The sequence below is a fragment of the Mauremys reevesii genome, linkage group 10, assembly GCF_016161935.1.
Source record: "Mauremys reevesii isolate NIE-2019 linkage group 10, ASM1616193v1, whole genome shotgun sequence".
Lineage (NCBI taxonomy): Eukaryota > Metazoa > Chordata > Testudines > Geoemydidae > Mauremys > Mauremys reevesii.
The window spans coordinates 84,784,561-84,809,155 of record NC_052632.1 but is presented as its reverse complement, the minus strand read 5'-3'; the positions used below and the strand labels follow the sequence as shown (position 1 = coordinate 84,809,155).

The window sequence follows — 24,595 nt, the reverse complement described above, 5'->3', positions numbered from 1 at the left end:
ACCACTGACAAAATTTGTGCTTTAATACTGCCATATGCAAAGTTACACAGCTGGGGAATGGAGGAATGCAGACCGTACCTACAGAACTGGGGCCTGTATGTTGGGAAGCAGGGACTCTGAAAACCATTTAGGAAGGGGTGAAAGTAACTTAACGGACTTACCGGTATACAGTAAGTATACTGGTAAGTCCGTGGTCCTGGGCAAGGTGGGGAGGCGGCTCTGGGGTCCCAGAAGGGGCAGGGCCTTAGGCAGAGGGGGGCGGGGCTGGGGCCAGACTCCCCCAGCCAGCCCTTCAGCTGTGCCCAGCCTGCATTGCCCAGGGCTCTGGTGATGATTTAAAGGGCCCAGGACTCTGGCCACTGGTGCGGTAGCGGCAGCAGCAGCTGGGAGCCCCGGGCCCTTTAAATCAGCACTGGAGCCCCGGGTAGTGGCGGCCAGGAGCCCCGGGGCTCCAGCGGCAATTTAAAGGGCCTGGGGCTCCAGCCACTGCCAGGAGTCCTGGGTCCTTTTAAATTGCCAGGCCCCTGGGAAGCTGACCCTTTTGCCCCCCATCAGTGGCCCTGCCGGTACGATTGGCTGTGTACTGGCAGCTACTTTCTTACCGGTATGCCGTACCGGCTTATTTTCCCCTCTGGATTTAAAGGTCATAATGGACAAACAACTCAAAATGAGCTCCCAGTGTGACACAGTGGCACAAAGGACTAATGTGATCCCTGGATGTATAAACAGAGTATGAGTAGGGAGGTGATTTTATCTCTGTATATGACATTGGTGATACTGGTACCATGTACAGTTCAGCAGTCCACATTTTAAAAGGGATGGTGAAAAGCTGAAGAGGATGTAGAAAAGAGTCACATAATGAATCAAGGCATGGAGAAAATGCCTGACAGTGAGAGCTCAATCTGTTTAGCGTATCAGAAAGAAGATTGAGGATTGACTTGCTTACACCCTATAAATACCTTCATGGGGAGAAAATACTGAGCACTAAGGATGCTTTAATCTAGCAGAAAAAGGAATAAAACCCCCCAACTGCTGGAAGTTGAAGTTAGACAAATTGAAAGAAGAAATTAGGCACGATGATTTGCAAGCAAGGGTGATTAACCATTGGAACAAGCTACCAAAGGAAGTGGTGCATGCTCCATCTCCTGAGGGTTCAAATCCAGATCAGAAGCCTTTCTGGAAGAGATGCTTTAGCCAAGCACACGTTACTGGGCTCAGTACCAGGGAACTGGGTGATATTTAATGGCTTGTGATATGCAGGAGGTCAGACTAGGTGAGCTAATTGTTCCTTCTTGCTTTAAACTCTATGAATCTTGACAGCTGAGAGTCAGTTCTGGGGGGCAGGGGACTGGCAGGTCCCAGCAGCGCAGGGACAGCAGAGCATGTGCCCCCTATCTGATCAACCCCCTTTCTCCCTTACTTGTAATGCAGCCCTATGGTCTTGCTAAACATTTTAAGCAACATTTACTGACTCGAAGCCACTGGCAGACAATTTTTGACCAGCTCTGATGGTCCCCATCACTCCCACTTTAAGCGTGTGAACTGATTTCTTCCCTTTAGCCGCTGATCGCCATCCCTCCCCCTGGTTGCACTGTAGCTGCATGGTAGTTGTTGGGTGGGGCAGGAACGTAGTTATAGGAATGGGGTAGAGAAAGATGGGGGTAGTCATGGGGATGGGGTATGGGCAGGGCTGGGGTAGTGATTGGCATGACAGAAGGATGGGGTGGTAGGTACTGGGGTGGGTGAAGAGTTAGGGGGTTGGGATAGTGGTGGGGCTGTGCTGGTGGTGGGGCAGGGCTGGGTGAGGATGGGGTTAGTTGTGGGCTTGGGATAGTGGTGGGGCTGTGCTGGTGGCTGGGGCAGGACAGGGTGAGGATGGGCTGGCTGAACAGTTGTGTGTATTTTGTTTTTTAGCAATTGGTGAACGCTCACATGGTGGGGGTTTTCCTGCTGATAGGCCGGAGCAGGGAAAAACAGCATAAGAGACCAGGCCCAGGGCAGAGGGTGGGAAATGCCCTTGGTGTGTATTGTGCATCTCTGTGGCATGGTGAGGCTCATGGGTTGTGTGTCTGCTGCGTATCTGGGAGTAGCCCGTGTGAATGCTTAAGTGGGGACAGCAACAAAGGCAGCTGGGCCCTGAGGCTGCCAGTGAGTGGCTCGGGGACCTTTAGTGCCAGAAACATTGCACCTTAACCCAAGGAGCAGCCTGGGGCACACTAACGCTGCAGAGTTTCTGTCTGTAGCATTCCACACAAAGCATCTCACTCTCCAAGCCCATGAGGGGCTGGGACCAGGGACAAATCTATAGCTTCTCTGAGAGCCCCTATTTCTGCCACTGCCGTGCTGTGTGAAACAGCAGAGGTACCTTGGACATGGCAAGTCCAGTGAAGCCTAATGTCCAGCTCCACTCTGCGTCTGTGACACTGCGCCTGTCACCACAGCACACACCAGTCTAGAGAGACTCATCACTGCACTTGTGGGTGTCGCCGACTCTTCTGCACCAAAGGCATCAGAGTTTCCGTAGTCAAAAAACACACTCAGCAGAGGAAAAGGTGCATGGGGCTCAGAAATACAGACCTAAGCCTCCATGTGCGATGGGTTGGGATGTCAGTCTGTTTCCCTGATATCAGTTTGTGGCAGCTCAGACGCAAGACAAGAAAACATTCCTGTGCCCCAAACTACCCTGGGCTGTAGTATCTATTTCCAGGGGAAAGGGGAGGTTTGGGGGATTGCTGGACATGTATTAGTAGAGTTGCTGGCTCGATGAGTCTTGGCAGAGGCCTCTTAACTGGGAGATAGACATCAAAACCAACACAAATATGTACAATAAATAGTGCAATCACGCCTTGGACAATTTCTTGCTCTACAGCAGGGTTTCTCAAATGGGGGTCGCCGCTTGTGTAGGGAAAGCCCCTGGCAGGCCGGGCCGGTGTGTTTACCTGTCCCGTCCGCAGGTCCGGCCGATCGCAGCTCCCACTGGCCACGGATCGCTGCTCCTGGCCAATGGGAGCTGCTGGAAGCGGCGTGGGCCGAGGGACTTACTGGCTGCTGCTTCACCAGCCCCCATTGGCCTGGAGCAGCGATCCGCCTCCAGTGGGAGCTGCGATCGGCTGGACCTGCGGACGGGGCAGGTAAACACACCAGCCCGGCCTGCCAGGGGCTTTCCCTACACAAGCGGCGACCCCCGTTTGAGAAACCCTGCTCTACAGTGTATTGCAATTAATGCTTCTAACTATTAAGCTCATGATACGGAAAAACAATAGCTCTCCATATTTCCTGCCTGTAACAATGAAAATAAAACAATCAGCTAAGCAACCATCATGTCTCTAAATGTTACACCCCTAGCACTACCTCCCTAGAGTCAAACCATCTCTACATTTGTGAGGAAGTTAATCTGCATATTACCAAAAATAATGAGGTAAAGTGACAGCAGAACAGCTGAGAGCTAAGTAACATCCTTCCACCGGATGGAAACAGCAAGAGAAGAAACCACTTGAAAGGCCAGGAAGTATGGTAAAATATGAATGAGCCTTGCAGAATGTGGAGGTGTTAGTCAGCAAAGCACATGCAAGAAAACAACAAAGCCAGGCAGGGAGACTAGTTAATATAGACCAAATGCTAAGAGGAGGTGCAGCCTGCATGGCTCATGGAGAACAGCTCCTGTGGGATTCCAGCCAGCTGCGAAAACTGCCGCAGAAAATGGTGAGACCTGGATTTACCCCTGAAAACCAGGCTTGGACTGGGGGAGGGACTGCAGGTACCAAGCCTGGTACCATGGGCTTCATTCAAAGTAACCCTCCCAGTCCCAGAGTGAGAGGTGGACGAGGTGGCCCGTTTGGTGACCACAATGCAGGGCGGCTCCCTGCATAGCACCAAGCCCACCCGACATGATGTGTCCATCACCAAGGCCCTGTTCCTTTCCCTGCACCAAACCTGCATTTCTTCATCCAAAACCCTTTTAAGAGTGAAAATTCAAACTGGTAAAGCAGGTGTCTCCACCCAGCCCCCCAGTAACCCGAGCAGCCTGTCCCCCTCCCCCACCTCTCAGTCTGGCTAGAGCCCACCTCTTTAGGAAGCCCCCCCAAGCAGTTTCGAAACAGTTTTCCTGGCAGGGATGACTTAAAAAAAAAAAAAAAAAAAAAAAACATGTGGGGCTTCTATTCACCGCTCGGTGCTCTGAGTCTTTAGGCGCACCGGCGGTGGGTCCTTGGTCCTTCACCAGTCTTCAGACTGACCTGCTGCCTGCTGCTGCCAAAAGAAAAAGAGGAAGCGAGGAAGAAGCAACAGCCCGCTGAAGTGCCGGACAACACGGAGACAGTGAAGGACTGCTGCTGAACTGCTGCTGAAGACCCCCCCACCAGGTAAAAAAAAAAAAAAGGTGCCTCTGCCTCCAGGGAAGGGATTGGGGGGGGGCGGGGCCCTCTTAGGCGCGGGGCCCGATTCGGGGGAATTGGTGGAATAGGCCTAAAGCCGGCCCTGCCCAGCATGACACTGTGAGTTCGGGTCCAGCCCCTGGGTAATGCATTTCTTTTCTGAATGTGCATTAGGCCTGAATTCACCCTGACTGAAGCCCAGGATCTTGGGGGTGGGGGAGGAGGTTACACTTCCGCTCACACTGGAGGGAAGAGGACTTACCTTAGCAGAGCAGTGCTTGCCTCACTCTGGCAGCTTCTGAGGGGGTCACATGGAGACACTTTCATTTTCTCTTAGGAAAGCACCATGTCACAAACTAGTAAACAGAAACAGGAATGACTGAGTGATTGTGTCCCCAGGGCCATATGGAACAGAAACCCCCTGGCCTGGCTCAGGGTTATCCCTATTGCCCCGTCTGACACATGTGGCTGCTGTGCCATCGCGATCTTGCTGGTGAGTGAAGCCTGTGAGCAGTGAAATGTGACCCATGCTGCTGCCTGATACCTGGCCATGTACACTCCTTCAGAGCAGGGAAACCTCACCCTCCTTCTGATGCAGGCTAATTCAGCCTTCCCCACAGCCAGGCAGTGTGGCCCACTTGCTCTGAATCACAGGATGGAAGAAACCCGTTGGATCCCATCTAACCCAGTCTCACAGAGCAGGACTGATCTTCAGCATGGCTGCTCCCACCCCTTCCCCAGGGGGGCATAGCACAGCCTTACAGACGCAACACCAGAAACTTTCCCAGGCTGTTCAACTGGTGTTTTCCTTCATTTACTTCAACGCTGTTGTCCTCTTGGTGCCTCCTGCTCCCCTCCCAAGCAGCCCTCCCCCACCCCAGTGATTGATTTCAGACTGTCGCTGACTTGGGTTTGTGAGTTCTAGATTGGTGCCCGCCCCCATCCTCACACTGCCCCTCGGATGCTGAGTGAGGACAGCAACCCACAGAATATTCCCAGCTGTACTTGCCTCGGCCCATGGAGGTGGCAACAACGAGCTGCTTTCTGCTGCCCCTGCACAGCTCTAAACTCATGCAGATCAGCACAGCCCTGCTTGTTCTGGCACCGATGGGCCCTAGCCTGCTCCTATGCCTAAGGCTAGGCTGCCCACTCTGCCGGTATCATGTTGCAAGCAGGTATTGGGTTTGCTGCCCATTATCACCGCTATATATGTCTCCTGGAATTGCTTCTTACCACCAAAACCCAGTTACTAACCTTTCCATAACTATTATTCTTTGAGATGTGTGCACAGTTGTTGGTGAGTTTTTCCTTTAGCAGTACCTATTGGGGTGGGGCAAGGGCCCCCCCACTGCCTTGTGCACTGCATGCAGGTATCAAGTGGGGGAGCTGCCCCGATCTCCCTCAGTTCCTTCCTGCCAGGTAGACATCGATAGAGAGGGGAAGGAGGGCTAGTCATGGAATTGACATGTGGAACACTTCTCGAAGAACAACAGTTATGGAAAGATTAGTAACTGGTTTTCTTCTTGGAGTGATTGCACATCTCCAGTTCAGTGTGGGTGACATACAAACTGGAGGGCTTGGAGTCTAATTGAACAGGGATTGGAGAACCACTGGTTAAAATTTGGCATTGTCTCTAGATTGTTGGGGGATTGCATAGTTAGAGGCAAACAAATGACATGAAGACCAGGCTTCCGCTTTGCAAATGTCAAATATGAGGATGCGAGCTAGAAAGGCCACAAAAGCTGTTTAGGACCTAGTTGAAGAACCAGCACTCAGTCTGGAGGTGTTACATTAGCCAACAACTGGTAGCATAACTGAATACAACTGGAAATGTAAGCTGCGATCCTTTGAGTGGATACTGGGCAGCCTTTCATTCTGTCCGCAAATGTGATGAACAGTTATGTCAAAGGCTTTGCCTGATCCAGCTAAAAAGCGAATGCTCTTTTAACGGCTAAGCGTGAAGCATCTCCTCACCCTTATGACCAGGAGTCTTTGGAAAGAAGGTTGGTAAGGCGATTGCTTGGTTAATATGAAAACTGGAAACCACCTTAGCAAGAAATCTTGGGCGAGAATGAAGATAAAGTTTATCTGTGAAGAAAACTATATAGTGGCTCAGATACTAGTGCCCTCAATGTCCTTACTTTCCTGGCTGATGTAATAGCCACCAGAAATGCCACCTTCATAGAAAGGTGAAACAGGGAGAAGGTCACTAGAGGTTTAAAGTGGGGGGTGGGGTCGGGTGGGGGGAATTAGTTTTGCTAAGACTAGATTCAAGTTCCATGGGGAGACAGAATCCTACACCCGTGGAAAAAGTCTATCCAGGCCCTTCAGAAATCTCACGGACATTGGGTTGGGAAAAAAAACAAGCAGTTATCAGTAGGAAGGCCAAGATAGCCACTAGGTGTGCTCTGATTGAAGTAATTGCTAACCCTTGATGCTTTAGGGACAGAAAATAGTCCAACACGTGATGAATAGATGCAAGGGCTGGGGAAATTCCTTTCAGTCTGGACCAGATGGAGAACCTCTTCCATTTAGCCAGCTAAGTACTCCTAGTTGATGGTTTTCTACTATTCAGCAGCACTTCCTGGACTTCCCTAGAGCTGGACCCCTCTGCAGACATCAGCCATGAAGCCTCCAGGCCATCAGATGAAAGATTTGTAAATTGGGCTGGAGGAGGTGACCACGATTCGTGAAATCAAGTCTGCATGTAGCTGGAGCGATAGAGGGGGCTGACTGACAGGGCTAACAACTCGGAGAACTAGTGCTGAGTGGCTGGCTAGGCACTGAGTATATGGTAAGCCTTAGAATCATAGAAGTTTAGGGTTGGAAGAGGCCTCAGGAGGTCATCTAGTCCAACCCCCTGCTCAAAGCAGGACCAACACCAACTAAATCATCCCAGACAGGGCTTTGTGAAGCCAGGACTTAAAAACCTCTAAGGAAGGAGATTCCACCACCTCCCTAGGTAACCCACTCCAGTGCTTCACCACCCTCCTAGTGAAATAGTGTTTCCTAATATCCCACCTAGATCTCCCCCACTGCAACTTGAGACCATTGCTCCTTGTTCTGTCATCTGCCACCACTGAGAACAGCCGAGCTCCATCCTCTTTGGAACCCCCCTTCAGATAGTTAGAATCATTGAATCATAGAATTCAAGATCAGAAGGGACCATTATGATCATCTAGTCTGACCTCCTGCAAGATGCAGGCCACATAAGCCGATCCACCCACTCCTGAACTAATTCTCTCCCTTGACTCTGCTGTTGAATGCTCCAAATCATGATTTAAAGACTTCAAGTAGCAGATAATCCACCAGCAAGTGACCCCTGCCCCATGCTTCAGAGAAAGGCGAAAAACCTCCAGGGCCACTGCCAATCTACCCTGGAGGAAAATTCCTTCCCGACCCCAAATATGGCGATCAGCTGAACCCCGAGCATGTGGGCAAGACTCTCCAGCCAGACCCTCTGGAAAAGGCTAACAATAAGAACATAAGAACATAAGAAAGGCCGTACCGGGTCAGACCAAAGGTCCATCTAGCCCAGTATCTGTCTACCGACAGTGGCCAATGCCAGGTGCCCCTGAGGGAGTGAACCTAACAGGCAATGATCAAATGATCTCTCTCCTGCCATCCATCTCCATCCTCTGACGAACAGAGGCTAGGGACACCATTCTTACCCATCCTGGCTAATAGCCATTAGTCCCTTTTAAACATTGTTATAGTCATTTGTTTTAAACCTGCTGCCTATTAATTAGTTCTTGTATTATGTGAATAAGTAAATAACTTTTCCTTATCCACTTTCTCAACATCACTCATGATTTTATATACCTCTATCATGTCCCCCCTTAGTCTTCTCTTTTCCAAACTGAAGAGTCCTAGCCTCTTTAATCTTTCCTCATCTAGTGCTAGAATATCTTTTTGAGGTGAGGAGACCACATCTGTACACAGTATTCGAGATGTGGGCGTACCATGGGATTTATATAGGGCAATAATATATTCTCAGTCTTATTCTCTATCCCCTTTTAATGATTCCTAACATCCTGTTTGCTTTTTGACCGCCTCTGCACACTGCATGGACATCTTCAGAGAACTATCCACGATAACTCCAAGATCTTTTTCCTGACTCGTGTAGCTAAAATAGCCCCCATCATGTTGTATGTATAGTTGGGGTTATTTTTCCAATGTGCATTACTTTACATTTATCCACATTAAATTTCATTTGCCATTTTGTTGCCCAATCACTTAGTTTTGTGAGATCTTGTTGAAGTTCTTCACAATCTGCTTTGGTCTTAACTATCTTGAGTAGTTTAGTATCATCTGCAAACTTCTCCAGATCATTTATGAATAAATTGAATAGGATTGGTCCTAGGACTGACCCTGGGGAACACCACTAGTTACCCTCTCCATTCTGAGAATTTACCATTAATTCCTACCCTTTGTCCCTGTCCTTTAACCAGTTCTCAATCCATGAAAGGACCTTTCCTTTTATCCCATGACAGCTTAATTTATACACTATGTCCACTGGATCCCCTTGTCCACATGTTTGTTGCCCCTTCAAAGAACTCTAATAGATTAGTAAGACACGATTTCTTTACAGAAACCATGTTGACTATTGCTCAAGAGTTTATGTTTTTCTATGTGTCTGACAATTTTATTCTTTACTATTGTTTCAACTAATTTGCACATTAGCTAACTTCCAGTCATTGATTTAAAGGACAGGTTACAAACCTTAGTTAATAGTTCACATTTGAGTTCTTTCAGAACTCTTGGGTGAATGCCATCTGGTCAGTGACTTGTTAATGTTGAGTTTATCAATTAATTCCAAAACCTCCTCTACTGACACTTCAATCTGTGACAGTTCCTCAGATTTGTCACCTACAAAAGCCAGCTCAGGTTTGGGAATCTCGAATCCATTTAGTTTCTCTGACTTTATCATCTTTAGCGCTCCTTTTGTTTTTTTCATCGTCAGGGGGCCCCACTGGTTGTTTAGCAGGCTTCCTGCTTCTGATGTACTTAAAAACATTTTGTTATTACCTTTGGAGTTTTTGGCTAGCCGTTCTTCAAACTCCTCTTTGGCTTTTCTTATTACACTCTAAGTCTTTTTATCTTCACTGCTTCTTTTACATGGTGACAGTTTTTCTTAATTTGGGGTATACATTGAAGTTGGGCCTCTATTATTTCACTTTAGTCAATGTACCTTTTAACTTTACAGTGTTGGGCAGTTGGGATGTTCTTATGTTGAATGCTATTGTATTATGGTCACTATTTCCAGCGGGTCCTGCTAGTTACCTCTTGGACCAGCTCCCTGCCACACTCCCAGGATATCTCTAAGTCGCCTCGCCCCTTGTGGGTTCGCATTTCCTGAAGTGAAATGTTTCCCAGTCAATATGGGGGATAATGAAATCCCCCACTATTATTGGGTTCTTAATTTTGATAGCCTCTCTAATTTCCCTTAGCATTTCATCATCACTATTACTGTCCTGGTCAGGTGGTCGATAATAGATCCCTAATGTTATATTTTTACTAGAGCATGAAATTTCTATCCAACTTCATTTGAATCTACACTTTCTTTAACATATATAGTGCTCCTCCCCTGCACGGCCTGTTCTGTCCTTCATTTGTGTACAAGCTTAAAAACTTGTCCCTGTTATTTAGCTGCCTTTTTCTGATGTGCCAGATTCTTTTTATGATTCCGCTCCTGACTATAACCTGGATTCTCTTATCATCAGACTCTCCTAAGAAGAAGTCTGTGTCCTCGATCCTTCGCTGCAGCTCTGCATCAGTCCCATCACCCCATCACCTAGTAAAAAAACTGCTTTTTTTTTTTTAATGTTTAGCGCCAGCAATCTGGTTTCCACTTTGTGGTGGAGCCCTCCATCTCTCTGGTATCTCCTCTCCCCCAGAACTTTCCCCAGTTCTAAATGAACGTGAACCCTCCTCTCTCACCACCATCGTCATCCACGCATTGAGACTCTGAAGCTCTGCCATTTCTCTCTCTTCTAGCAGCCTAAATTTGGCTTCCAGGACTCTCTCCTACTCCTTCCCTATGTCATTGGTACCTACATGTACCGGCAATATCCCAACATTGACCCTTTGTACTAATTACCAGTGTGGCACGTTATTGACCTATTGACTAAACCTGTTATCCTATCATACCATCCCCTCCATAAACTTATCCAGCTTAATCTTAAAGTCATGGAGGTCCTTCGCCCCCACTGTTTCCCTCGGTAGGCTGTTCCAGAATTGCACTCCTGTGATGGTTAGAAACCTTCGTCTAATTTCAAGCCTAAATTTCCTGACTGACAATTTATATCCGTTTGTCCTCGTGTCCACATTAGCAGTGACCTGAAATAATTCCTCTCCTTCCCTGGTATTTATCCCTCTGATATATTTAAAGAGTGCAATCATATCTCCTCTTATCCTTCTTTTGGTTAAGGAAAACAAACCGAGCTCCTCAAGTCTCCTTTCATACGACAGGCTTTCCATTCCTCGGATCATTCTAGTGGCCCTTCTTTGTACCCGTTCCAGTTTGAATTCATCCTTCTTAAACATGGGAGACCAAAACTGCACACAATACTCCAAATGAGGTCTCACCAACACCTTATATAACGGGACTAGCACCTCCTTATCTCTACTAGAAATACCTCGCCTAATGCATCCCAAGACCGCATTAGCTTTTTAACCACATCACATTGCCTACTCATAGTCATCCTACGATCAACCAGGACTCCTAGGTCCTTCTCCTCCTCCGTTACTTCCAACTGGTGTGTCCCCAGCTTATAACTAAAATTCTTGTTAGTCATCCCTAAATGCATAACCTTACACTTCTCATTATTGAATTTCATCCTGTTACTAATACTCCAGTTTACAAGGTCATCCAAATCTCCCTGGAGGATATCCCGATCCTTTTCCGAATTGGCAATACCTCCCAACTTGGTGTCATCCGCAAACTTTATCAGCCCACTCCTATTTTTGGTTCCGAGGTCAGCGATAAATAGATTAAATAAAATCGGACCCAAAACCGAACCTTGAGGAACTCCACTGGTAACCCCACTCCAACCCGACAGATCACCCTTCAATACGACCCTCTGCAGTCTCCCCTTTAACCAGCTCCTTATCCACCTCTGGATTTTCATTTTGATCCCCATCTTTTCCAATTTAACCAGTAATTCCTCGTGCGGTACCGTATCAAACGCCTTACTGAAATCAAGATATATTAGATCCACCGCATTTCCCTTGTCTAAAAAATCTGTTACTTTCTCAAAGAAGGAGATCAGGTTGGTTTGGCACGATCTACCTTTCGTAAAACCATGCTGTAATTTGTCCCAGTTGCCATCGGCCTCAAGGTCCGTAATCACTCTCTCCTTTAAAAATTTTTCCATGACTTTGCATACTACAGATGTTAAACTAACAGGCCTGTAGTTACCTGGGTCACTTTTTTTCCCCTTCTTGAATATAGGAACTATATTAGCTAATCTCCAGTCAAATGGTACAACCCCCGAGTTTAGAGATTTATTAAAAATCATCGCTAACGGGCTTGCAATTTCACTCGCCAATTCCCTTAATATTCTAGGATGAAGATTATCTGGGCCCCCTGATTTACTTCCGTTAAGCTGTTCAAGTTTGGCTTCTACCTCAGATACCGTAATGTCTACCCCCATATCTTCATTCCCGTCAGTCCCTCTACCACTATTCCTTAGCCCTTCATTAGCCCCATTAAAGACCGAGGCAAAATATTCGTTTAGATATTGTGCCATGCCAAGATTGTCCCTAATCTCCACTCCGTTTAAAGTTTTAAGCGGTCCCACTTCTTCCTTCTTGGTTTTCTTCCTATTTATATGGCTAAAAAACCTTTTGCTATTGGTTTTAATCCCCTTCGCTAGGTCCATCTCCACCCGGCTCTTTGCCTTTCTCACTGCTTCCCTACACCCTCTGACCTCAATAAGGTAGGTTTCTTTGCTGATCCCTCCCATTTTCCAGTCCTTGTACGCTTTCTGTTTTTTCTTAATCACCCCTCTGAGACGCTTGCTCATCCAGCTCGGTCTAAAACTGCTACCTACGAACTGTTTTCCCTTTCTTGGGATACAGGCCTCTGACAGCTCCTGCAACTTCAACCTGAAGTAACCCCAGGCGTCTTCCGCCTTTAGATCCCTAAATATGTCAGTCCAATCCACTTCCCTAACTAGTCGCCTTAATTTAGTAAAGTTAGCCCTTTTGAAATTGTAAACCTTAGTCTCAGATGCAATTTTGTTTATCCTTCCATTTATTTTGAAATGAATTAGCTCATGATCGCTCGAGCCAAGGTTGTCCCCTACAACTATTTCCTCAACAAGGTCCTCGTTACTCACCAAAATCAGATCTAAAATGGCATCCCCCCTCGTCGGTTCAGCAACTACTCGATGAAGGAATTCATCAGCTATCACGTCTAGGAAAAGCTGAGCCCTATTATTATTACTAGCATTTGTTTCCCAATCTATATCCGGGAAGTTAAAGTCTCCCATGATCACACAGTTCCTATTAGTATTTACCTCCTTAAAAACATTAAAGAGCTCTCTATCCATATCCAGGCTAGATCCCGGCGGTCTATAGCACACCCCAATCACTATCCCAGGAGAGGCTCTAGTAGTTTTCTTCCCCAATGTCACCATTGCCCAAACAGACTCTGTATTATCCATTGCATTGCTAGTTATTTTGTTACATTTCACCTCATTATTGACATACAATGCTACTCCCCCACCTTTACCTTTGTTTCGGTCTTTCCTAAACAGCACATACCCTTCCATACCTGTACTCCAGTCATGACTACCGTTCCACCATGTTTTGGTTATTCCTACGATATCCGGTTTCAATTCCCGGACCAGGAGCTCCAATTCCTCCATTTTGTTACCTAAGCTTCTCGCATTGGTGAACAAACATCCTAATTTTTGCTGTTTGGCTCCTCTCACCCTTTTCACCCAACTTGGTAGGGACACAGTACTACCAGTATGACCTGTCAATCTAGTATCTGTCCCCCCCCCCTCTTCCTTATACCTAACTGTCCCCCTCTGGCTATATCTGTTGTTATCCTGTTGTTCTCACTCCCAATGTATAAATTTGGCGTGGAGAGTACCTGGACCTCTCCCAACTGTCTCCCCCCAATGTCTAGTTTAAAGCTCTTTTAATCAGATGAGCCAGCCTCCCTCCTAGAATTCTACTTCCTTCCCTACTCAGGTGGAGCCCATCCCGTGAGAACAGTTCTCTGTCCCCGAAAGCCTCCCAGTGCCCATACATCCCAAAGCCCTCCTTGTAACACCACTCCTTCAGCCAACTATTTATTGTCACGATCTTGTCACCCCTTTGGCGCCCTTCCCTAGGGACAGGTAGAATCCCACTGAAGATCACCTGAGCCTCAATTTCCTTGAGCGTCTTACCCAGCCTGGCATAGTCTCCCTTGATCCTCTCTAGCGAGAATCTAGCCGTGTCATTTGTTCCTACATGAAGGATGATCAACGGGTTCTTACCTGCTCCTCTTAGGATCCTTTTCAACCTCAGGTCCACATCCCGTATTTTAGCGCCCGGTAGACAGCACACCCTTCTGTTCTCTGGATCGGCCCTGGTCACAGGCCTGTCCAACCTTCTCAGTATAGAATCCCCAATCAGATAGACCTGCCTTTGCCTGGGGACAGTGCGGTCCTCTAACCTATCCTCCGTCCCCCCTGGTTGCAAGCTCCTTCCATTCCTATCATCCCTTGTGGTTCCCCTTAAGCCATCCTGCATCCTCCCTGGGCCCAAACTTGGTGCTGCCTCCATCGACCCCTCCCCTCTTTCTATCGGACTGGCCGCTCTTCTCTTTTTCCTTGCCCTCCCACCGTCAGCTACCACCTGCTGTACCCCTTCCTCATTCTCCAAACCTTCAAACCTGTTCCTTAGCTCTATTTCTCCCTCACTGGCTCTCCGTTTCCCCTTCCTGCTTCTCACGGTCACATGCTTCCACTGCCCATATTCCTCATCTGGCAGTCCCCCCTCACTGGCCTTAGCCCCTGCTTCCCCCTGTACTCCTGGGCATTCCCCTTCAGCCACTGCTTGCCATTGCTCCATCAGCTGCTCGAACCCCCTTCTATGCTCTACCAGGGTTTCTACCTGCAGCTCTAGACCCTGGATCTTTTCCTCCAGCAGCTCTATTAGGCGGCACTTCATGCATACATAGTACTGTTCTGGGTCCCCCGCTAGGACCATGTACATACCGCAGCTGCTGCATGCTCTCATCCTCGGTGTAACCTCTGCTGCTTGGCTCATGGCTGCTGCTGTCTCGGCCTCGCTCGGTGTTCCTACCTGGGGAACACAGGAAACACGGTGCCGCCCCCTTCCGCCGCCCCCTGTAAACTCCCACTCAAACTCCCCTGTTAGCAGCCCTGTTGGCCGGCTCCCGTGCCGCTGCTCGCAGCTGTGCCGCTGCCTGGCTGGGCGGCCGCTTTTATAGGCCCCTCCTCAGCCTAGCTCCGCCCCCTACTCAGGGCTTGGCTGCCCGCTCAGCAGTCTGCCCCTGCGGATAGATACAAGCACTACAAAGACAGATGCAAATACACAAAGACAGATGCAAATACAAATACCTGCTCCTCCAATGGGAACTCTCCCACTCAAACTCAAAGTTGAAGGCTGCTATCAAATCCCCCCTCACTCTTCTCTTCTGCAGACTAAATAACCCGTTTCCTCAGTCTCTCCTCGTAAGTCATGTGCCCCAGCCCCCTGATCATTTTTGTTGCCCTCCGCTGGGCTCTCTCCAATTTGTCCACAACCCTTCTGTATTGGGGGGACCAAAACTGGACACCATACTCCAGGTGTGGCCTCATCAATGCCGAACAGAGGGGAATAATCACTTCCCTTGATCTGCTGGCAATGCTCCTACTAATACAGCCCAATATGCCGTTGGCCTTCTTGGCAACGAGGGCACCCTGCTGACTCATATCCAACTTTTCATCCACTATAATCCCCAGGTCCTTTTCTGCAGAACTGCTGCTTAGCCAGTCGGCCCCCAGCCTGTAGCGGACCTAAGTGCAGGATTCTGCTTGTGCCTTGACCTGCTTTATTTTGCACAGAACTCTGGGCAGGAGCTGGGTAGCAGGAAAAGCATACAGAAGATCATCTGACGACATCAGTTGAAAAACATCCATTAATGAAGCCAGGCTTTGGCCTGCTTGGGAGCAAAACTGGTGACTCTGTTGTGTTTTCTTGCAAATACATCCACTTGGGGAGTTTCCCAGAGCTAGAAAATGGACCTTGCTATGTCCAGCTGAAGGGATCAGTCATGGTGATTGATAAACGGTCTTCTTAGGCAGTTTGCCAGAGTATTCTGGATCCCTGGAAGATAAGCTGCTTTCAGAGGTATAGAATTGGCAATGCAGAAGTCCCAAAATAGAATTGTTTTCCAACACAGCAGCAAAGATTGGGCTTCTCCTCATTTGTTTACATAAAACACAGCCATTGTATTGTCAGTCAGAACCAACAAGCCCTTTCTCTTGCTGTGTGGAAAAAACACCATGCAAGCTAATCGGATTGCTCGCAATTCCCTGACGTTTATATGCAGGCTGAGATCTTGGGGAGACCAGAAACCTTGAGTCTGCATGAGACCCAAATGAGCCCCCTAGCCCAAGTCAGAGGCATCTGTGACTAAGATGAGAGATAGTTGAGGCAGGGTGAGGGGAACTCCCTTGCTAATAGTGGCAGGATCTGTCTACCATCTAGGGAGGGTAAGACTCGACTAATAATCTGAACTATCACATCCATATGGTGCTTCCTCAGTGAATACACCTTGGCTGGCCAGCTCTGAGCTCTCTGAAACATAGTCTGTCATATTGGACTACATAAATTCATGCTGCCATGTGCCATCAAACAGCTTCTTATCATAGAACCATAAAACGATAGAACCACAGGGGCAGGAAGAACCGCAAGGGTAATCGCGCCTAACCCCTGCCAAGATTCAGGATTTGTGAGGTGTTAAGTCTTTATGTCTAGAATGATGCTTTGCACTGTCTGAAACTTTTCTGGTGGAAGGAAGGCCTTGGCTGTCATGGAACCCAGAACTGCTCTAATCAATTCTATTTTCTGTACCAGAGACAGGACAGATTTCTCTGTGTTGATCAGCAGGCTGAATGCACTGAATGTGGACGGGATTATATCTACTCTGGACAACACCTGTGCCCTTGAAGGACCTCTTATTAGCCAGTCATCCAGGTAAGGGAAGATATGGCCTCCTGCTGCTACCCCCAGCAGACACTTTGTGAATACATGAGGGGCAGCTGTCAGATCAAAGGGCAGCACTGTGAACTGATCATGGGAACCCATTGACTGTGAATCTGAGAAACTTTCTGTGGCTCTGATGAATTGCCAAGTGGAAGTAAGTGTCTGTTAAGCTGAGAGCAGCATACCAGTGCCCTGGCTCCAGGGAAGGAGTAATGGAAGCTAGAGTGACCATCCAGAATTTTGATTTTTTTTTTAGGGACCCATTTAACTCTTTCAGGTCTAAAATAGGCCTGAGATCCCCGTTTGCTCCCAGGATCAGGAAGTAACAGGTATAAAACCTCTTTTCCCTGAGCAATGGAGGGACATCTTCTATAGCTCCTATAAGAAGAAGTGATTAGATTTCTCTCAGCAACACAGCTTCATGAGAGGTGTCCCCGAAAAGGGACAGGGAAGGGGGATGGAAGTGGAGATGGAAAGAAACTGAAGGTTGCATCCCACTTCCACTGGGCTTAAACTGCACTGATCGGTGGTGATGTGAGCCCAAGCATGTCAGAAGTGGGACAGGTGGTTTGCAAAAACTGGTGAAGGAAATCTGGAACTCATGGAACGGGTACTCTGTCCTTGACCAGTCCCTCAAAATGTGCTCTTGGAGGATGCAGCCTGCCTTGATGAACTGGCAGCTGCAGGGGCACAGTGGGGTGGTGGATGTCTCTTGTAACCTCTACCCCTCCTTGGTAGGTCCTCGACTCGAGGAACAAACTCCGGGAATCACTGGGTCTGGTGAGGATAGAAGGTCTTCCTTTTTGCTGCTGAAGTGTAAATCCCCAGGGTATTCAGAGTCACTCTGGAGTCCTTTAGACTATGCATAGTCTCGTCAGTCTTTCCCGAGAAAAGCAATGGCCCTTCAAAGGGGAGGTCTTGGATTGTTTGTTTTACCTCTGCAGGGAGACCAGAAGATTGCAACCATGTAGACCGTCGCATAGCAATGGCAAAGGCCATGCAGCAAGCTGCAGAGTCAGCTGCGATTAGACCAGCCTGCAGAGAAACCAACGTATGTCATCTAGGAGCTGTCCTTAATCTCTGAAATTGCATCCCACAGGATAGAATCATGGCAGCTGATTCACAATACGAATCTGTAACCCTCTTGTGGAATAACTTCCTTCTGAACAAGTCTAGTTTCCTAGCTTCCTTGTTCTTCAGTGTTGATGCCTGGTGATCCTGCCTCTCCCTTTCATTAACTGCAGGTATTACCAGGGAGCTCCAAGGGGGATGGTTGGAAAAAGGTTTGAACCCTGAAAAGGGACATAGTACCTCCTTTCTGCCCCTTTCGCAGGAGGTGGCAGGCTTGCTGGGGTCTGCAAAGAACTTTGGTAGGTTCTAGAATAACCTTGTTAATAAGCAGAGCTACCCTCAGCTGAACTGCTGATGTCAAAATGTCCACAAGCCCGTGGGACTTTTCCTGGCCCTCCTCTGGATGGATGTCCAGAGCCACAGCCATCCTTCCTAAGAGCTCCTGACAGGCGTTGTAATCATCTGGTGGCGAGGACATAGGTGCCACCACAACAGCTTCATCAGGATGAGGAAGAGGATGCCAATGGTTCTCAGGGCTGATCCTGTTCCAATTCCTCTGTGGGTAGCCTGTGAGACAGGTCCTGATCCTGCACAATGCTGAGCTCAGTACCGAGGGTTGGCTGCTCATGGCATCGATGTTCCTGATGACCAGCAGAGGGAGCAGGATGTGAGGATGCTCTTGACTGAAGGGGAACCCTCACGGGTTCCCCAAGGGCCACTGAAACGGCCCTGGTCTCCAACTGAGTATGGATCCTGGGTCCCAGTGGTATGCTCCATTCTGGAATTGAGGCTGAAATCAAGGGGGGCAGGTTGCCAAGTGTGTTCAGGCTGAGACCCCTAGAAACCCACTTTGGACTGCAGAGGAGAAGAGTCTGCTTCTTCAGACCATGGAGGAGCCGTCCCCATCAGTACCAGAGAGGTGGCCCCAATGCCAAAGAAAGGGGTACTGGCAAGACCATCTGTGGCTTTCCCCTGGATGGAACTGTTTTAAATCGGTACCTTAATAGCAGAACCCAAGGGTCCCACACAGCGCAGAGGTGAAGCTGTGAGCATTGCTACCTTCGGTGCTGATGCCAGGGGAGAATCTTGAATTCCCAGGGAAAGTGGTACCAAGAGATTCAGCAACATTCTCACAGTTGCAGATGCTTCACAAGCAGAGGGTGCTGGGGCAATGTTCTGCTCCTGTGCCATTGGACCTGAGGTGACAGGGATAGAGCTGGCCCTTCGGGAGCTGGTTTCAACAGACCTGAAGTAGGGTCTGGAGTCAACAAACTCCCTGGTTTTGAGGTGTGCTCTGAGGATGCCTCCTTTCTGAGTGCACCCTTGAGTCCTTGGTAGAGCTTGACCTCTTCACCTCGGATGTTGATATGCCCTGTACGGAGTCCTTAGATGACTTGCGGTACCTCTTCTTTGGCACTGGTGAAACTGGTCTGCCTTGCGGTACTGACAGGGCCAGAGGAGCACGGCTGAACGATGCAGAGGCACTTGGCACCACACTGAGCCGGATGGCTCCAATGGAGGGCCGAAAGCCAATTCCAATAGCAGGTACTTAAGTGTGGGCGCCCTGCCCTTTTTGGATCAGGGCTTGAACCCCTTACAGATACTGCATGTGTCCTTCACGTAGCCTCTGCCACGCCCGTAAGGCAGCTGGGGTGCAAGTCACTAATCTGCATAGGTTTGCTTAAAGAGTGACAGGGCCTGAAGCCCAGAGAACGGGCCTAACTCTGGCAGTGACACCGCTACCCAGACGAGAGCTTGTGACAAACAAACAATTTTCTTTTTAAAACTAAGCTAATTAAACGAGACCGACTCCTCTGTAACAACGCCGGGGACGAGCTACAGTAGCTCCTTGAGAAAGGCAGCACTCACACTGTAGAACGGGAGCTCTAACAACTGTCACGGGCAGTAGGAAGGAACTGAGGGAAGCCGGGGCGGCTCTGCCCTTTATGTCTGTGCTGAGTGAGCGAGGCAGTGGGGGACGGGGGCACACCTGCCGCCCCAATGGGTACCACTAGGGGGCAAACTCTGACAATGGTGGACAGGAGCGCACCAGTGGACAGACTTCCAGTGGAATGGCTGTGTGCAGGGACTTGAAGAACTGTCTATGCTGATCCTGCCCTGCAGCAACCTGCAGCCTGGAGGCAGACTCCTGCAGGGTAAGCTGGCTACATGGCCATTTGCTGTGTCAACTGCAGCTTTCAAACCTCGCCAGACAGTATTGATTTCTGAAGGTGATTATTTGTTAGGCCGTCGCTGGAGCTGGCTGGAGATGAGCAGGTTTCCTGGAGTAAAGACGGAGAACAGTTTACACATGGAACTATTGCTCTAGGGAAAGCGTATTGCACTGAGCAGTAAAATCCAGTCACTTCAGTGTTGCTGCAGCTGCCTCAGTGGAGAGGAAGTCAGAACGGGCAAGAGCCTGAAAGGTACGAAACTGTCAAACTGTTGGAATAGTCTAAATAATTCATGTAATTGTATGGTGTGGAATGGTGCCAGCCACCACCTAGCATGAGGGAAAGTAGTCCTTACCCCACAGTGCCAGCAGTGGATATGGTCAGTCTCCTGACCATACAGAAATCAGGGGCTGGGGATCCATCTGCAGCATTGACATGGGCTCTGAACAAGGGCCTCAGTGGAATAAGGAAGAGGTCTGGATGGGCTCTTTGCTGGCTTGTGGCTGGGAGAAAAGTGGCTCCATACAGCACAGCTTTCACATCCCTTCCCCTCCCCACATGATCCAAGCATTCAGAAATGGAAAGTGACATACATACATGAGGTGTGATACAGCTAAGGAAGAGGCCAGCACGACCCCTTTGCAGGTGAGTATGTGTAGGGACATTACAGGTACAGGGTACAAGATCTAGGCTCTCCAAGCCTCAGGGAGAAGAGCTAAGACAGTATTTAGTGATGCAGGTAACTGCAAGGGCTGAACTGTGGTAGGAGGGGAGTCTGCTGCTGCCATCTCTGGACTGAGCAGGAGTTCAGAAGACGCGTTAGTGATGAGTACTCAGCATCTCTCGGGATCAGGCCACAGACTGGGTTTGTAGGGAGTACAAAGTCGAGCTACGAGCCCAAACCCCTACCCAGGGGCGGCTCTAGCGATTTCGCCGCCCCAAGCACGGCGGCACGCTGCAGGGGGCGCTCTGCCGGTCGCCGGTCCCGCGTCTCCAGTGGACCTCCCGCAGACGTGCCTGCGGATGCTCCACCAAAGCCACGGGACCAGCGGACCCTCCACGCCTGCGGGAGGCCCACGGAGCCGCCTGCCGCCCTCCCGGCGACCGGCAGAGTGCCCCCCGCGGCGTGCCGCCCCAAGCACGAGCTTGGCGTGCTGGGGCCTGGAGCTGCCCCTGCCCCTACCCTCCCGGCCGGGGGGAACAAGTCCTTCGCTCCCTGAAGCTGTCGCCCTAGTGTGGCCGGTTCCCTCTGGGCTGAAGAGAACATGGAGCATGTTCCGCACATTTCCCCCCACCCCACCCCACCCCAGCATGGGCCCCTTGATGTTCTGGTAGGGCTGTGGCCTGCACTGAGACCCCCTGTGCACCCCCCCAGGGCTCCCGGGCATCCTGCTTTTAGATGCCCTGAAAGGCTTGTGCAAGCGTGAGCCTGCTAGAGACGCAGTCGCCTAGTGCCCTCTGCTGGGAGGAATCGGAGCTGGCCAGGTTCTAATCTGGCCAGGGCCAGGCGTTGTGCTGCGGTGGCAGGAGTAGCGGAGGTTCGCCCTGCTGTCGTGGTGAATTGCTGCACGACCCTGGCGAGAGCCAGCATGTGCCAGATGGCCAGGGCCTAGTTACAATATTGAGCCAGGTATGGAAATTCTCCCCACAACAGGCACCTTTGTGCTTTCCTGACAGCATGTTGTAACCCCCGCTGCCAGGTGGGTGGCTTAGTACAAACAAAACCAGCCATGCTTGAAGTGGTGAGAGGCTGCCTCCACCCATCGCCCCCAGCCCACGGTAAATTCCCCATGCCTCAGAGCTGGGGAAATGGCAGCATGTGGGAAAGTCCCAGCTGCACGTTAGTCACTGGCTCCGTCCCCTTCCAGCCCGGGGAACAAACCCCACGTGCTCTCCTAGAGGCTGTGCACATGTGCATGGGAGCACAGGAAGGAGTGAGGGAATGGGCATGTGCTCTCGGGCAGCTACCCTGCCCTGCAAAGGCCTGGCCGGATCTGTGCACCACAGGGCCTGTCACACAGGGGGACACAAAGATGGGGCTGCAATAGGGCCACCGTGGTGCCCCTTTAAAGACAGGCTGGCAGCAGCATCCAGTGCTGTTACAATCTCCTTTCATAGCGTAAAGAATGGCCAGCAGGGCCATTGCCCACTGACAGCTCCCTGTACAGCGGGGGGCTCACGGGCCATGCTCCCGCTTGCAGCACGGGGGAGAGGACAGCCCAGAGGAGCTAGTTCACCTACTGCACAACTTGTGGCTTCTCCTTAATGAGCCCCAGCTGTCAGCCCCATGGTCAGGACCCAAAAGCTGTTTCTTTTCTCCAAGGCCGTCCACATGGCAGGGGTCTTCCGCTCAGCATGGCTCCTGCCCCTTTCACAATCTGTAAAGAGAAGCTACGTGGAGTCTGCGGAGAAACGGTGTCTTTGTTAAAGCACCTGCCTGGCCAGCCCCTGGAGAGGCGGGTGCGCTTTTGTGTACAGCCATATCCTGATGCCTTTACACAGCATCCCTCAGGCTAAGCTCCTGCTGGCGTCAGTGAATTTGGCCTGAGTAAGGGAGCCTGGGCTCAGGGGCTGGCTGGTTATTACTCTCCGTGTGTGGAAGGTAACAATGAACTCGTGATGTGGAGGGAGAGAGCAGCACAATGGCTATGAAAATCAGCTCCTGTCCTCTCCCTTCCTCCTCTCTCGCAGATTAGAGACCTCATCTGAAAAAGGGAAGCAGGGTGTAGTTTTTGGATGAGAGAATCTCCAACACAGAAAGAGCAGAGCAGGGCAGGTGTGGAGACCAGAGCCTCCCCTGTCACCTGGAGAAGCAGAGCACTGATACCCACAGAAGAGCAGAGCAAAGACATATGCAAACAGACTATGAGCTCAGAGTCCCTACCTCAGCAGACCTAACAGAGTACGAGCTGTCAATGTCTAGTGAATTAACACTACAGTACACTTCCCAGCCCTTCTGACTCATGTATAACGCTGGTACAGGGATACTGGTCTGAGGGTCCAGGTGAGCCTGAGGGTAGAAGAGAGACAATGAGTGCATGGAGGCGTGTCCCTCCCCATATCTGCCGAGTCTCTTTCCTTTGTTTCTGCAAAATCTGCTTTGAGAAGTAGACCCTGCTGCTGACATCCGGACTGCTTGACTGTGCTCATGTCACATGCTTAGTGTCAGCAAGTTCACGCACAGCTTCAACCCCACTTCCCTCTCTGCCTCCACAGAGCAGAGAGCCGTGGTTTCTGGGCTGCGTGTGACAAGAGGAGGAACTGACGTACGGCTAGCGACGCTGCAGAGGAGGATAAAAGATAGAATTCTGGGCAGGTTTCAGAGTAGCAGCCGTGTTAGTCTGTATCCGCAAAAAGAACAGGAGGACTTGTGGCACCTTAGAGACTAACACATTTATTTGAGCATAAGCTTTCGTCAGAAGCATAGAATGGAACATATAGTGAGGAGATATATATACATACAGAACATGAAAAGGTGGGAGTTACTCAACCAACTCTAAGAGGCTAATTAATTAAGATGAACTGTTGTCAGCAGGAGAAAAAAAATTTTGTAGTGATAATCAAGATAGCACATTTAAGACAGTTTGACAAGAAGCTGTGAGGATACTTAACATGGGGAAATAGATTCAATGTGTATAATGGCTCAGCCATTCCCAGTCTCTATTTAAGCCTAAATTGATTTATCTAGTTTGCATATCAATTCAAGTTCAGCAGTTTCTCGTTAGAGTCTGTTTTTGAAACTTTTCTGTTGCAAAATTCTGGGCAGTAAATGGTCATATGATGCAGCATTTGAACTGAACAATCTGCAGAGGTGGGTGAACTGTCCCTCAGTGCATGTACGTGTGTGTGTGTGTGTTTACTGCAGGAATATCGTTTCCCTGGAAATGGCTTGAAACACCCGGCCCTTGTGCAATCCCAATGCCTTCAAAACATACACTTCAGAAATGTCTCTGTACATTCTGCAGAGCCCATGCTGGAAAGGTTTTTCTACAGACAAAATCCAGGAACAAAGGGAATGAGCTGTGACTAAGGAGGCTTCTGCAGGCAGATAGATGTTCATCACAGGTGTGAATTTCTAAAGAAGCAACATTGTTTACTGAGCAGAGCTGGCACTGCAGGTGCCTTTTTTGAAGAGACAGTGCCAGCAAATGGAAATAAAAGGCCTGGGTATTACCTTTGCCAAGGCAAAGTAGTTTGTGAGAACTACAGCTTCCCAGCAGTGGGGAGAGGCAGCGCCTACCTGGAGAAACTCACCTGTTTTCTCCAGAACCAGCTTTGCATGATCCTGTTTCACTGAAACATAAGAATGATAAATTGGAATGGAGGTGTTTGGAGGGGAAGGAGCTGAAGGAAAAGTCAGACAGAATGTGTGAACAAGGAATAATGGCTTTGGAACTAGCACTGGGTCCAAAGGACACATGGGTCTGAGAAACAAAACTAGGCACAAGCACCTGCTCCGCAATGTCCTCTCAAACCAGGAATGAAATACACTGCAAATGTGTAAAGCGGGATGCAGGAGCCCTGTGCTTGTTCACAAGGGTAGGGGGTTAGGGGGTTGCAGGGTTAGTGTTAACAAGGGTAGGCTTGCTGAAACCCCTCTGCAGCAACATGCAACTTTGTTCTTTGTCTTTTCAAATACAGGCCTCTCCATGCAGGCCAGTAATGCCGTTTGATTCAGGCCCAGCACAGCACACTAGTGCACCTGGAACCAAACCCTACCTCTACATGTCCTCCTCAGAGCTCCTTCAGCCAGCTGGATATTTT

General features: G+C 49.4%; 1 protein-coding gene across 4 annotated transcripts in view; it reads right to left on the bottom strand.

Annotated features, from left to right (window-relative positions):
• The window catches only part of IL21R (interleukin 21 receptor), a 47,487-nt gene extending 33,580 nt beyond the window's left edge, over nucleotides 1-13,907 (bottom strand). For 3 of the 4 annotated variants that reach the window (XM_039493111.1, XM_039493112.1, XM_039493115.1), the window contains exon 1: nucleotides 4,636-5,211. The gene's annotated coding sequence lies outside the window, so the exon portion shown is untranslated. Of the gene's footprint in view, nucleotides 1-4,635; nucleotides 5,212-13,867 lie in introns of those variants that run through there. The other variant, XM_039493113.1, reaches the window with a different exon arrangement.
• Between the last annotated feature and the right edge of the window lie 10,688 nt (nucleotides 13,908-24,595).